The sequence below is a fragment of the Homarus americanus genome, unplaced genomic scaffold (assembly GCF_018991925.1).
Source record: "Homarus americanus isolate GMGI-L3 unplaced genomic scaffold, GMGI_Hamer_2.0 scaffold52512, whole genome shotgun sequence".
In the NCBI taxonomy this organism is placed as follows: domain Eukaryota; kingdom Metazoa; phylum Arthropoda; class Malacostraca; order Decapoda; family Nephropidae; genus Homarus; species Homarus americanus.
Window position 1 is genome coordinate 16,358,436 of NW_024735442.1, and position 13,560 is coordinate 16,371,995.

At 40.5% G+C, this 13,560-nt stretch overlaps 1 protein-coding gene across 2 annotated transcripts in view; it reads left to right on the plus strand.

Moving 5' to 3' along the window:
• Nucleotides 1–7,331: 7,331 nt before the first annotated feature.
• Nucleotides 7,332–13,560, plus strand: part of LOC121871078 (alpha-1,6-mannosyl-glycoprotein 2-beta-N-acetylglucosaminyltransferase-like) — a 29,239-nt gene continuing 23,010 nt past the window's right edge. For both annotated transcript variants that reach the window (XM_042373199.1, XM_042373200.1), the window contains exon 1: nucleotides 7,332–7,671. The gene's annotated coding sequence lies outside the window, so the exon portion shown is untranslated. The remainder of the gene's footprint in view (nucleotides 7,672–13,560) is intronic.

Sequence of the window (13,560 nt, forward strand, 5' to 3'; positions counted from 1 at the left end):
GCTTGTATAGCGGATGAATTGATTAGCATTCACTGAACTGTATCCGTGCTATTGTACTGTATGGTACTGTAGTGGATTCCTCCCCTACAAGCGCTTTTGTCGCTGAGTAGCCGACCCCACGATTTCACCAGCCTGCCCTCGTGGTTTAGGTCAGCAACCAGCGCCGCCTTACATAACTGAGGTCAACTATTAAGCCACGCCTACCTCCGCTATATAAGATCTCACCTCGTGGTGACCTGCCTCTTTCTACCTACAGCCAGTCTTCAAGCAATACCTCCTCCTCTGCTCCTGCCTGGCGGACCTGCTCCCGCCGGCGACCATGGCGACCCACAAGCTGGTCCTCCTCTGAGCACCCTCACCAACCATCTCTCTCTACATCACGCTTGTAACCACGCTGCCACTCCCCAGCACCAAGCTGCATTGTACATCTAATACAATATGTATACAGAGAGCACATTGTGAGTTTCCTTTCTCCAACCCATCCTGAGTGTGAACCAATATCTCCAAACCCCACAGTATCGCCCTCAAAGAGTTATAGCTTCAATCCTCCTCCTTGAGTTATAATTGTCTAAACCATTGTCCTTGAAGTTTATTACTTTTACTTTTTACTTTTATCCTCTTCGCTACTGATCGGCTCGTTAGCCGCTTGGGCAGTCGGTCACGTCTCTGTTACGCACTGTTAGCAAATAGTGGAAATGAACTGGCTCCTGAATGTAACCTGGACCTGCTCCAGTGTTGGTCAAGTCTGCTGTCTTGAAAGAGCTCACATTCGGTGCCGTCACAACACTCTCGAAACTTTGTGAATCTCGACCCAGATTATTAAATTCGTATTTTTCCCCCTCCCACTGGAGTTTAGAACGTAACTAGTTACAATGTAAGAGTTTTAATGCACTGTCAATATTAAACCACTATATTAACTATGTACGTTGCCCCAGCTCGTCATACACGTTCCCATAAGCAGTTGAGCGTAACAAATTAAATATATATATATATATATATATATATATATATATATATATATATATATATATATATATATATATATATATATATATATATATATATATATATATATATATATATTATTTTTTTATATTTTTTTTTATAAACCTCGATAATACAAGTCCAGGAGCGTATATTTTCACCTATAACTTTCTACTCCACAAGGCACAAACTTCAAAGTTTAATAATTATTGCTTTCCTGTTGATTTTAATAGATGTTTCTGATACGAAGAAAAACCATAAGTTCTAATCATCACTATAGCCATGTAGTATTTTCACTGGATTAAGGCAACCTAGACGAACAGCAGAAGCGTAGTCAAACACTCAGCTGCACGGGGCGAAATTAATGTTGACTCACCAAACAGCTTTACCTTGATTATAAAAAAAACTAAAATGGATTCTGGCAGATTTTGCTAAGTACATTGGATATATTTTTGGACTGTAAGAAATGTCTTCATTGATATTTCTAACGTATCCATTTAACACTGATTTTATCGTGTGACCTTGTTATACTGTATTTTCCAATATCTGTACATGATTATAGCTATCAGCTGTGCCTCCTAATTTACCAGCGTCCCGTTTAACTAGACTGTTGCTCCACCAGTGACCCGTTCAAGTTTAACGAGTGTTGTTCCCTCTGTGACTCCTTTGCGTGGGTGATGGCTCGAGATAGTGATTATGAATTAATGATATGGTCAGTCATGGAGACTTGAGTGACTGTCACCACCATGAGTGTTGACTGGCGGAGATATTATTTTCTCTACAGTTTCGCAACAATTTTTTTCAGATGTTCTTATTTAGGATTTTTGTTTTTCTTTGTAGGAAGTCTTTATTTTAACCATCCTACACGTAGTGTGTTAGTTTTGTTTGGTACAGTACAAGCGCGAGTAATAAGTGCAAGTGGCGCTAAATATAAAATATTCATGAACTATCCACGGATGTACTGTACCGTAGACCGTACCGTACACACGACCGCATACTACACACATATAAGGGTCTGCTTTCCAAACAAATACGGCTTTGGTTTTTCTTTTACGAAAATTTCTTCATGGGTTATATTTATCTGAATTAGAATGCAGAACGTAACGTCGATGGTGATATTTGTTGAATCCAGGTGTATTTATTTCCACTTAGGGTATTGGCTCACATTCGCTGAGGTCGTACTTGGGTTTCCTCGCTGTCACACCTTACCAACCACCAACCCAATGCTCCGTAGATACAAAACACGCACCCACTTTTTCTCTACCACTGTACTACGCATACAGTATATATTAGGGTGCGGCAAAAACCGTATAGGGATTTGTAGTGAAATTAACACAAAATATAAAGTTCTATAATAGTGGATCGTTGCTGTAGTGTTCGCCTGTTCCTGGTTTAAACTTAAAAATGCGTAAATATATAATGAAGAAGAGAACCAGGGAAAACACAAGCACCTTGCCTATGTTGAGATTATTTATAAGTTAACGCCTCGCAAAATCATTTTCTATCATAAGAGCCTAGAAAACAGACAAAAGCTTAAAAAAATTACAGTTAATATACAAGAAAAACGAAACACTATTCTAAATTTTACCTTCCGCAAAGCTTTTCATAGTAACTTAGCATTATAATTTACAACCACTAATATGACGAGAGACACAAGTACAAAACCAAAAAAGGAATAAACTAAAACATACAGGAGGTTTACCATAACTGAGTCGAGCCTAGTGAGAAAACAATAATTCACAGGAAGCCATATCACAAATGGATGGTTTTGCTTTGTATTGATGTGTGTGTGTGTGTGTGTTTTTGGTGATGATGAAGTGATACATGGCTGGAAACGGTGCGAAACCCATCGTCTCTCAGTCGTGTTGTCGCCTTGGTCGCTTAGTTACCAATGTAAACATTCGCGGCCCCTCCTGTCACGTAGAGGCTCGCTCCCACCACCACCAACTGCTGATCAACATTCTCCTGCTTGACACACCACGATCAATATCCACTCAAATATCTTGGATTGAATTTTGGTACACATTCAGGGTGTAAAATTACGCCTTTAAGGGTTAATTGAGTTTTGGTGGGTTACGGTGATGTCTGCTCGCAAAATACCGATATCACGATATAAAAATGTCTCCCTGTTTAACATATTTAATGTTTAAAGTTCTTTGGCACAAAAGTAAAAATAAATTGTTATAGAACTTCATGATAAAACAGATATGAAGATAATTAACTCAGGGAAGACTTTAGTTGTGTGTTGGAGATGATTAGTGTTGGAGAGGAGTAGAGTGTTAGAGAGGGGTGAGGAGAGACGTGGAACACTACACAAATCACTGTATAAGATCAGGCAGCATAAGTAATAAGAGCCATACAATAGGATGCAGTTCTTTATAGTACTTTAAACTCTTATTCATACAAAATAGAACTTCACTCAATAGGACACTTTTTAAATAAATGAAGATGTATTGATATTAACATTACTAGCTATGTGAGCACAACATTTCCTCGGGATGTTTTGATTTAAGTAGTGTTGTGAGGTCAAGAGGGTCAGTTTTATCCACCAACATTAACTCTGCAATAAATTCTGTGAAAACGAATCTCGACTCACAATACACAAGTGATAACGTACAGTTGCAGTCAGAATTCCCATGGCACTTGGTACTATCTGGCATCTATTTGTAGACTGTATGTGTGATTATTTTATAGATGGTCAACGCTGCTTTTAATATAGATTACGCTAGAATTACAACATGAAAAATCACTCCACAGTGCAATGAGAATCTGAGTGAATATATTTTTAAATAATTCTTCCTATTATTATTACTATTATTACCTACATGACCCAGTACTGAAGGTGAGGCAGACTGTAAGAGGCGACACGACATACCTCTTCAGGCTATTCACGGATACACTCATATTCGGTGCACAAACACGTACGCAAATTTATTTATATATTCGTATGTGTGTGTCGATACACCGGGCAAATAATATGCAGCTCTAGGTCAGTCACAGAAGAAACTTGATAACCAACCAACAATTGATGATATAACCTTAACAGTTTACAGTAACGTTGCATATTCCCGCGAACTCCGCCATCCAGCTTTGAAACACGTTAAATTACATCTTTCATCTGATCATCACAAGCCCATCCCCTGGCCATGGTCGTCCCTAGTCCTTCCACAACATTAAATATAAACATCAGTGACGAAAACTACATTTTCCAGACATGAAATAGAGAACAGTGATGAAAACTTCCACGTTGGAGTTATCGTTCTTCTGCATCCTTTTGGCACCCAGCAAGTAAATACACACGATGATACTTGAGCAGTTTATCAACATTGCATATGGCCATAAGTCCTGTATTTCAGCCGGTAACAACACATACACCACAGCTGGCTGGCTCCAGGATCCAGGCTCCCTCTCGGCGGCTCGAGCAGGTATATGACGTCACAACAAATCAGAGCTTTTCGCAGTCAGGTGACTTTTTAGCTGTTTTAACCTTTAATTTGTTTCACCTTTTGGCCCAATTTATTGAAAAATATCATTACCTTAGTGAATTTAAGCCTTTTCTTTACCCATTGACCTGCCATCTTACGAAAAAATTCCGACCTATAACTCGTCCATTCCAGAGTTCCTGAACGTTTAATTTGTCTCGTAACAACAGGATATAGTCAAGGAAAGGCGTAATTGTAATTTTGAGGCTAATTTTGAACGTTATTATTGTGTTTTAGTTCAAGTAAATGAGTTGGCTTTATTCTTACACCAGTAGATACAAGGAATGTTGATTTTGCACAATTGTGATTTTGCGAACCTTTGAGAATAATACTGTACACGGTGACAACAATAGTTAACTACTTCGTTGTTTATAGCTTTAGCGATGTTGTATAGCGGAGTATTGTTTACCGCTATGGTTAAATACTCTGTTATTTATGACTGTACCAGTGACACTTTGTTTTCTTTCTTCTTTGCAAAGTGAAGTCATTATCATTCATTTGTCATCCTCGTCGTCTGTTATCGTTGATGGAGTTACTGAATGATTAAAATCGTTTGTTAGTTTATCTAGGATCAACATTTTTTTCTTCATTATTTATCTATTGATTTAAGTAAAGATCAACAGTATTCTATTGTTTTCCCTGAAGATCACTATATTCCTGTTGATTTAATTAGAGATCAGTACAGTACTTATTTACTTCTTGTTCTAAAGACACGTATATAATGCAGACTGTACTCTATTTACACACACATTCACACAAAACTTCTGTCGTTATCATTCCTTCTTAATATAAGCTCCCAAATATGTTAGCTGCAGTTCGTGACACCAAATCCACTAACCTAAGCAGGTAATCAGTCACTCGGCTTGATAACAACATGCGTGGGTAATTAATCTAGTGCTACCCTAAGTATTAACAGACATAATTAGCTGACCCATACACACACCAGCAACCAACCGACCTCCTCCACTCCCCCCATGGTTAATTGATCGTGGACTGATGACCCATGATTGACTGACTGACTGATCGAGTACATACAGAAGATCCACTTACGATCTCTCGCAGTATTTTTCCATCTATCATCTTCATTTCCCCCATTCACTCCTCCTTTGCCTAATTACTTTTTTTTCGTTTAGTCCTCTCTCGTTTCTTTTGCATTTTATGACTCTTCACCTCTCTTTTCTTCTGTCTTCTCTCTCCCTGTTTTTCTTATCTTGTGTTTTCCTTCTCCCCTCTCATCCTCTATTCCTCCTGCTCCTCTTTCTTCTTCTCCTCTTCCTTGTCCTTTCCTCCTCCTCCTCCCTCTCATTCTTCTTCCTCTCCTCTCCTTCTCATTCTTCTTCCTTTCTCCCTCTTCCTTCTTCCTCTGCTCCTCCCCTCTTCACGACTCGATCCTCTTAAATAATCATCCCATAAGCTGATTCACCCGAGTTATTTTTAGAGTTTAATGAGACTTTAAAAACTGTGACGGGATAATGGCAAAGGAAGGTCCTCATCTATATCATGCAAGACCTATAGACGCAGCATGTACAGTTGGCGCCACTCCCGCATGCACCATTTAGCGTTGCCAGTCCTCTTTCTCCCTGAGGTGTGAACTCTGAAGTGTGGAGTCGAAGCATTTGTTAGTGAGCAGGAGGGAGAGGGGTGGGGGTTGGTTGGGGTAGGTCTCTTTCCCTGGGGGCAGACCGGGAACTCAGGGTGAGGAAGTAAAGTGCACGTCAGTGGGGAGAGATTACAATGTAGAATAACGTTTTCATAATACCAACGGGGTTTCCTCAGCGCTGGCCAGATGAAAATACTGTAATAAAGTTACAATAGGTTGAGAGGAGGATGAATTCATGTTCTAAGTAAGTATTCCATTGCCAAAAATGAACATTTATGACCAAATGGATTATGGATATGTTTCAATCTTTGTAATTGTAATAATTTCATATTTAAATCTATATATTTTTAATATTTCTAATGACCCTCTCTTTAACATTAAAACAGGGGGCTTCTGACCTATTTTGCACTTTTACTGAGGGGTTTTGTCCCAGGGTTTTTTGTTCTAGGGGCCTTTTGTCCGGGGCCCCTACCCCGATACACCCATCCCCTCCCATTCCTGCTCACTAGCAAATGTTTCGAATTCACACTTTAGAGTTCGGGGTTCACACCTCAGGAAGAGAGAGAGGATGGGCAGCGCTAAGTGATATTTACGAATGAATAACACACACACACACACACACACACACACACACACACACACACACCCTATAGTGTGATGAGCTGACAATAAACATTATACGACACGATTAGATAATACGACAGCACCTCCCCCTGGTGGCGGTAAGTCAACACTAATCTTATCGGGAATCCAAGTCAGGGATTATGTATTGTCGTGTGTGTGTGAGCCCTAGATGATACAGTTTACCTTTCTATTGTTTTATACGAGAAACAATAATTAACGTCATCTAATATCGTCATTGGAGAATTACGAGAAATACGGACCAGCTTGTACGGTGTAGGAGGAGGACGCCTTTCCGTAACATCTTCTGGTAGTAAACGAGATTACTTAACCAGAATGTACAAAACGTCTTATGATAACGAAAGAAGGAAATGACTCCAAAGATACCGGGAACAGGATGCACAGAAAGAAAAGAATACTGTTTATTTTATGTTTCAAATGAACTCATGATGGAGAGTGTAGGATCAACGAATTTCAATTATTTTGTTAGTCCGTACTGACAGGTAAGACAAATATCCCAAATACAGATAAACAAGACTGGTACTATATGACACAATTGTACTCACGAGATAAGCAAAAAAAAAATGGTGATTATCATTTGTTACGCTATCCTGTATTCACCTGACAATACAGGTTCACCTGTGTGCACCAGTTAGTGTGGTGCCGACCAGCGGCGCGGGAGGTCGCCGATGTGATCACTCTGGCACTCCCTCACACACGCGCGAACATACACACACTTACTCGTCAGACTCACACAATGATACACACACTAAAGGGATCAAGTGTGTGTAAGTGTGAGCACCTTGTTAATAACAGCTACTAACGCCAGAAGAATTACTAAATAAGTATTAAAGATGTACATTAAGAAACACTCACATCATGGATAACATGTTGAATGTTGTGGAGACCCTGCTAACACGGCGACCATCACATGTGAACAACAGAGCGAGGGAGTGAACCTGAGACGACCTGTGCACCTGTCAGGTAAGATGGCCAATTATCTTAGACTTTGAAATGTTAGATAAACCATATTAATATATCAATTACTAATAGTCACCACCTAACAGTAACAGTCATCACCTAACAGTAACAGTCACCACCTAACAGTAACAGTCACCACCTAACAGTAACAGTCATCACCTAAGTAACAGTCACCACCTAACAGTAACAGTCACCACCTAACAGTAACAGTCACCACCTAACAGTAACAGTCACCACCTAACAGTAACAGTCACCACCTAACAGTAACAGTCTAACAGTAACAGTCACCACCTAACAGTAACAGTCATCACCTAACAGTAACAGTCATCACCTAACAGTAACAGTCACCACCTAACAGTAACAGTCATCACCTAACAGTAACAGTCATCACCTAACAGTAACAGTCATCACCTAACAGTAACAGTCACCACCTAACAGTAACAGTCATCACCTAACAGTAACAGTCACACACCTAACAGTAACAGTCATCACCTAACAGTAACAGTCACCACCTAACAGTAACAGTCACCACCTAACAGTAACAGTCACCACCTAAGTAACAGTCACCACAACAGTAACAGTCACCACCTAACAGTAACAGTCACCACCTAACAGTAACAGTCACCACCTAACAGTAACAGTCACCACCTAACAGTAACAGTCACCACCTAACAGTAACAGTCACACCTAACAGTAACAGTCATCACCTAACAGTAACAGTCACCACCTAACAGTAACAGTCACCACCTAACAGTAACAGTCATCACCTAACAGTAACAGTCATCACCTAACAGTAACAGTCACCACCTAACAGTAACAGTCATCACCTAACAGTAACAGTCATGGAGAGTTATAGGGAGAGTTATAGTGATAGTTATAGGGAAAGTTATAGGGATAGTTATAGGGAGAGTTATAGGGATAGTTATAGGGAGAGTTATAGGGAGAGTTATAGGGATAGTTATAGGGATAGTTATAGGGATAGTTATAGGGAGAGTTATAGGGAGAGTTATAGGGAGAGTTATAGGGATAGTTATAGGGATAGTTATAGTGATAGTTATAGGGAGAGTTATAGGGAGAGTTATAGGGATAGTTATAGGGAGAGTTACAGTGATAGCCTCAGTGATATTTTATATTGTGTAGCGGCACCCATTATTTACTAATGATATTTTACATGTTGCATTAAATGGACTTCAGTGTTATATTACGTGTGTTTTGGTGTCTCTTTTTGTGATATTGGTATTTGGGGGCCCACTAATGAGTTTGGTCTGGGGCCCACAAGTAGGTAAATCCGGCCCTGGTTATATTGATAGTTATAGGGAGAGTTATAGGGAGAGTTTAAGGCACAGTTATAGATTGATTTTTAATTTGGCTCTTACAGCGGCTACTTTATTGTGCACCCCACATTCATCCTGTGTTATAGAGATAGTGCAGTGTGTGTGTGTGTGTGTGTGTGTGTGTGTGTGTGTGTGTGTGTGTGTAGATAAAACATCTTGGTGGGTTAAAGCTGTAGTAGTTTGTCCAACAATATAATCAGTGTAGTGCCGGGTGGTGGTGGTAGAGGTAACCTGAAGCCGAGTGCCACACGTTGACACTCGATATCCCTGGCACTGATGATCACCAGGGCCACCAAACACACCCACAACACAACACTCCCAAAACCCGACTCGCTCTATTCGATCTGGTATGCCCAGCACCGACCACCAAACTGACAGTATTCGACTTAGTCCGACTTGGTGGCACTACATAATGACCAAGACCAACCAGTTTGGTCTACCTGATGTACTGGCAACACCGCTTCTTGTCCTATTAATTAGCGAAGTTAAGCAACGTTGGGTCTGGATAGTACTTGGATGGCCCGAAGAACACCAGATGCTGTACTGGAAACAGGTCTCTCGTGGTTTTATCAGCTGTCCTTGATTGAATTGACTGAATATCAATTATTATTATTAATACTGACTCACAAAATCCAGAGTTAGTCAACGAGATTCTGAGAACGTAACCCGGAAAACTGTACAGTACCACTATTATGTTAGCCTGATGGAACCTGACATAAGGATTCAGTTATGGTTCGAACAGTACATCTCACTTTATGGAACGTGATCAAACCTTCAAGAACGATAAGAATGTTTTGGCTAGTCTTGGTGATGGTGTAGATAAACGTCATCACTCCTGAGGAAGAAACATTATGACTCATAGTAAACGTAAATACTCTCCAAGAAGCATCAAAATATTTCTAACAAAATCATTTATTCCTACCAACTATCGACTTTCTCCTGAACCACGAATGAGGTCCAGAAGAGTGTTGGAGCAGTTAACACATTGTCTCATCTCCACAAACAGACGCTTTACACATACTAACAGTTATCAAACATCATTATTTTTCTATTTACGTAAAACACGAGAAGTATTCCTTACACTGAGACGTATCAACACACTTTGTACATATGTTGAGGCTCGGCATCTGTCAGGCCTCATTACCATCCCCCACAGTCTGGCAGCCAAACCCTCATTATTTAGTCAATCTGAATATGTGGGGACTGTGGGGTGCATAGTGTTTCTTCCTCTTTGCATCTTTCAAGTGTTCTCATTCAGAACCTGGATGATGCCGCCTCAGTACCCTTGAGGAATTTGAGATATTCCAGGTGGTGGCCATATTGGATTGTTCTGCTGCCAGACCTGAATTAGAGTCACGTCTGGTGAATGGGTCACCTTGCCTAAGAACACTGACTGTGACCCAGGGAAATTTCTACTTATGGTTGAGGTGAGGTGTCGCCCCTACTTGAACCCAAGCTTAACCACTTGACCAGTCCCTCCCGACAGACATAAAAATTACTAAATAAATTTGTAGTTCCTAAAGATCCTAGACCACTGCTGGGTGAAACTGGTTACGGTGATTGATAACCATGGCAGATGAATCAACTAAAACAATTAAAACAAATCATCAACAGTTTTTTGGTGGAATTATTCATTAAATGCAATTTGATATTAATGAATCACAGGTGGAAGAAATAATACTCCTCCCTTGTTATAATTTTATGAATATATCTATGATGTTACTCTATTTATACTGTAGTTTTTATCCGTTGATGTTACTACCTGGTGTGTGAATATCAGTACAGTTTAGCTACTTCTGTCAACTGAGTATTATGGTGAAGGATTGAGTACTGAGTGAAGTATGTGCCTTATCGATAGAGTAGATTCTGAAAACTCCGTAACAAAGTGAATATTTTTGAGGTATAGTCGGCGCGCGGTGAGTTGGACACACCGTAACACAACACTCACATTCTCGTGTTTACTTTATGTGTTTTCAAAATAATGATGAATGTTTGAAAAGCAAGTCCAAGCCTCATCACTCATGTTATGGTAAAACTCCTCGGTGCGGGAACTAAACGTGACTCAAGATACCCCTTTATGGTAACTTTTAAGCTTTACTAGAAATATCTTTTTTGCGCCGACTTAATATTCTAAAGTACTTTCTTTTTGTGATGTCTTGAGTCTTGACGTCGTGCGGTGGTGGTGTAGGGGAGCCTATGTGGTGGTGCTAGTGGTGGTGTGGGGGAGCCTGTGTGGTGGTAGTGGTGGTGCTGTGGTGGAACTTCAGGTGGTAGTGGTGTGGTGGTGTGGGGGAGCCTATGTGGTGATGGTAGTGGTGGTGTGGGGGAGCCTGTGTGGTGGTAGTGGTGGTGCTGTGGTGGAACTTCAGGTGGTAGTGGTGTGGTGGTGTGGGGGAGCCTATGTGGTGATGGTAGTGGTGGTGTGGGGGAGCCTGTGTGGTGGTAGTGGTGGTGCTGTGGTGGAACCTCAGGTGGTAGTGGTGTGGTGGTGTGGGGGAGCCAGGAGTCACACCAACACAGGCAAACAAACGCCCACAAGGTCACACCGACATAACACAGACTGTATCAGTACTAGTAAAGTCAAGAGAAACTACTAAATTACAGTGTTGTTTCATCTTAACTTAATCATGACACAAATGGTAATATAAACAGATATATGTCCCTCTACTCTATATCAGATTTTACAGATTACAGATTGCCCAGGAGGGGGCTAGTTTATTGGGCACCCCCTTACATCCTGTGCTAGGTGAAGCGCAGAAGCGTTTACAGTGCCCAACTGGGAAGCATGCGGAGTTCATGCTTGCCTTTATGACTCATGCATTAAGGGCGTGGAAGCCTGAAGGGTCATGGTTTTTGTCAGCAAGTTACATAAAGTGACAGAATGATGAGTGTGTGGGGAATTCCCGGTACATTTTTTCATCTGTTTATAGCAAAGCGTGGCAGGTCCCTAATAATGTCAAGTGCCAGGCCAATGGCTAGGAGGAGGGATATCTGGTCAGAGAGGGAAGAGGTGTTGGTAACGGCTGGGGACCTGTAGGAGGAGGTCATAGGGCAAGTGAGGATGTAGTGACGGAGGGTACTCTATATCGTGAGTTTATAGTATAGGAAGGCCACACACGGGGTCACGGGCCACAGAAAAATCACAACCGGATCCATTTTCTCTGCCACCAGTAACCAGAGACAGAACTATTTTGTGGCATTGAGGCGCAGAACAACCCACTAGTGTTGTTCCCTCATGTGACAGTAAATGTTTTGTAAGGAACCATTTGACTGTGAAGCGAACAGCTCTTCCAATTCAAAGATAAAGGGATAGAGTGATACAAACTGTAGGTTGAAGGCATGTGAAGCTGTCATCAGTGAGTGGTGGTGATCTTTTAATAGAAAAAAGGTGAGGAACGTACAGTAAGCATCACATAAAGCAACTTGTATCATCACTACATTTAAATTATCATGTCAACAGTGCATGCAACATCTAAGACAGGTAATTAATTATTTCAGTATAGCTTGCAACAGTCATTCCAATTTCTACTGTTTCAAAATTGATTGTTTAATTATTTGAAATCTTTCTTGTATTCCAGTGTGGCTTAGAACACTTTAGACAGTTTTGTTAGTGTTTCAAAATGGCTTATAATATTCAGTTCTGTTTCTATAATGTTTCAATATGGCCTACAACATGTGGTCCTGTTTCTGAAGTGTTTTACATGGCTTGCAACATGTGTAACAGCATACGGAGTGTTCGGACAACTATGATTTAAGTTCACTTCTGACAAAGGCAAAATGAATAATAAATCATTATATAGACTTTACCTGTCATAAAGTACTGAAAGAGATTACGTCATATATCTTGTAATGTCCATTCAAGCAAAGGTTGTGTAGGTGTCTCATGTGTACGTTTTGTGATGTGTACATGTGCGCCTTATGTGTGTCGTGATGTGTTCATGTGTGTTTTATGTCAAGTTGAGTTGTTTTCCTGCAGTGTACCTCATGTGTAAGTGTTGCGTTGTGCACAAGTGTACCTGATGTGTATGTGTTGTATACATGTGAGAGTCATCTGTACGTGTTGTGTACATATGTGTTTCTAGTGCACCCATTGTGGTGTATATGTGCTCTATGTGTATATAGTTTGGGCTAGGTTGTTAGAATAGGGTAGAAGGGCTTAAGTTTGGAGTAGGTCAGGCAATATTAAACTAAATTATGCTAGGTTAAGTTAAATTTGGTTAGGATAGATTCGGGTCCAGGTTAGGTTCGGTTAGGTTCAGGTTCAGGTCCAGGTTAGGTGAGGTTCGGGTTCAGGTCCAGGTGAGGCGAGGTTAGGTTTAGGTCTATGTTAGGGATTAATAATTTGTGACTTAATAATATTATATAGAAATACTTCCCTGCACGTTGAAGACATCTTGTAAGCTCCCTGACGATAATGATAAATAAGTTCTTCTTTGGCCTTCAAGTTTATAGCTACGAGTCCTAGGATCTTGATATCTAGAACTGTCAGCTTTACGGACTAGAGTACACCAGCCTGACTGAACATAAGCTACAGTACATGAATTATCTCACACGCAAG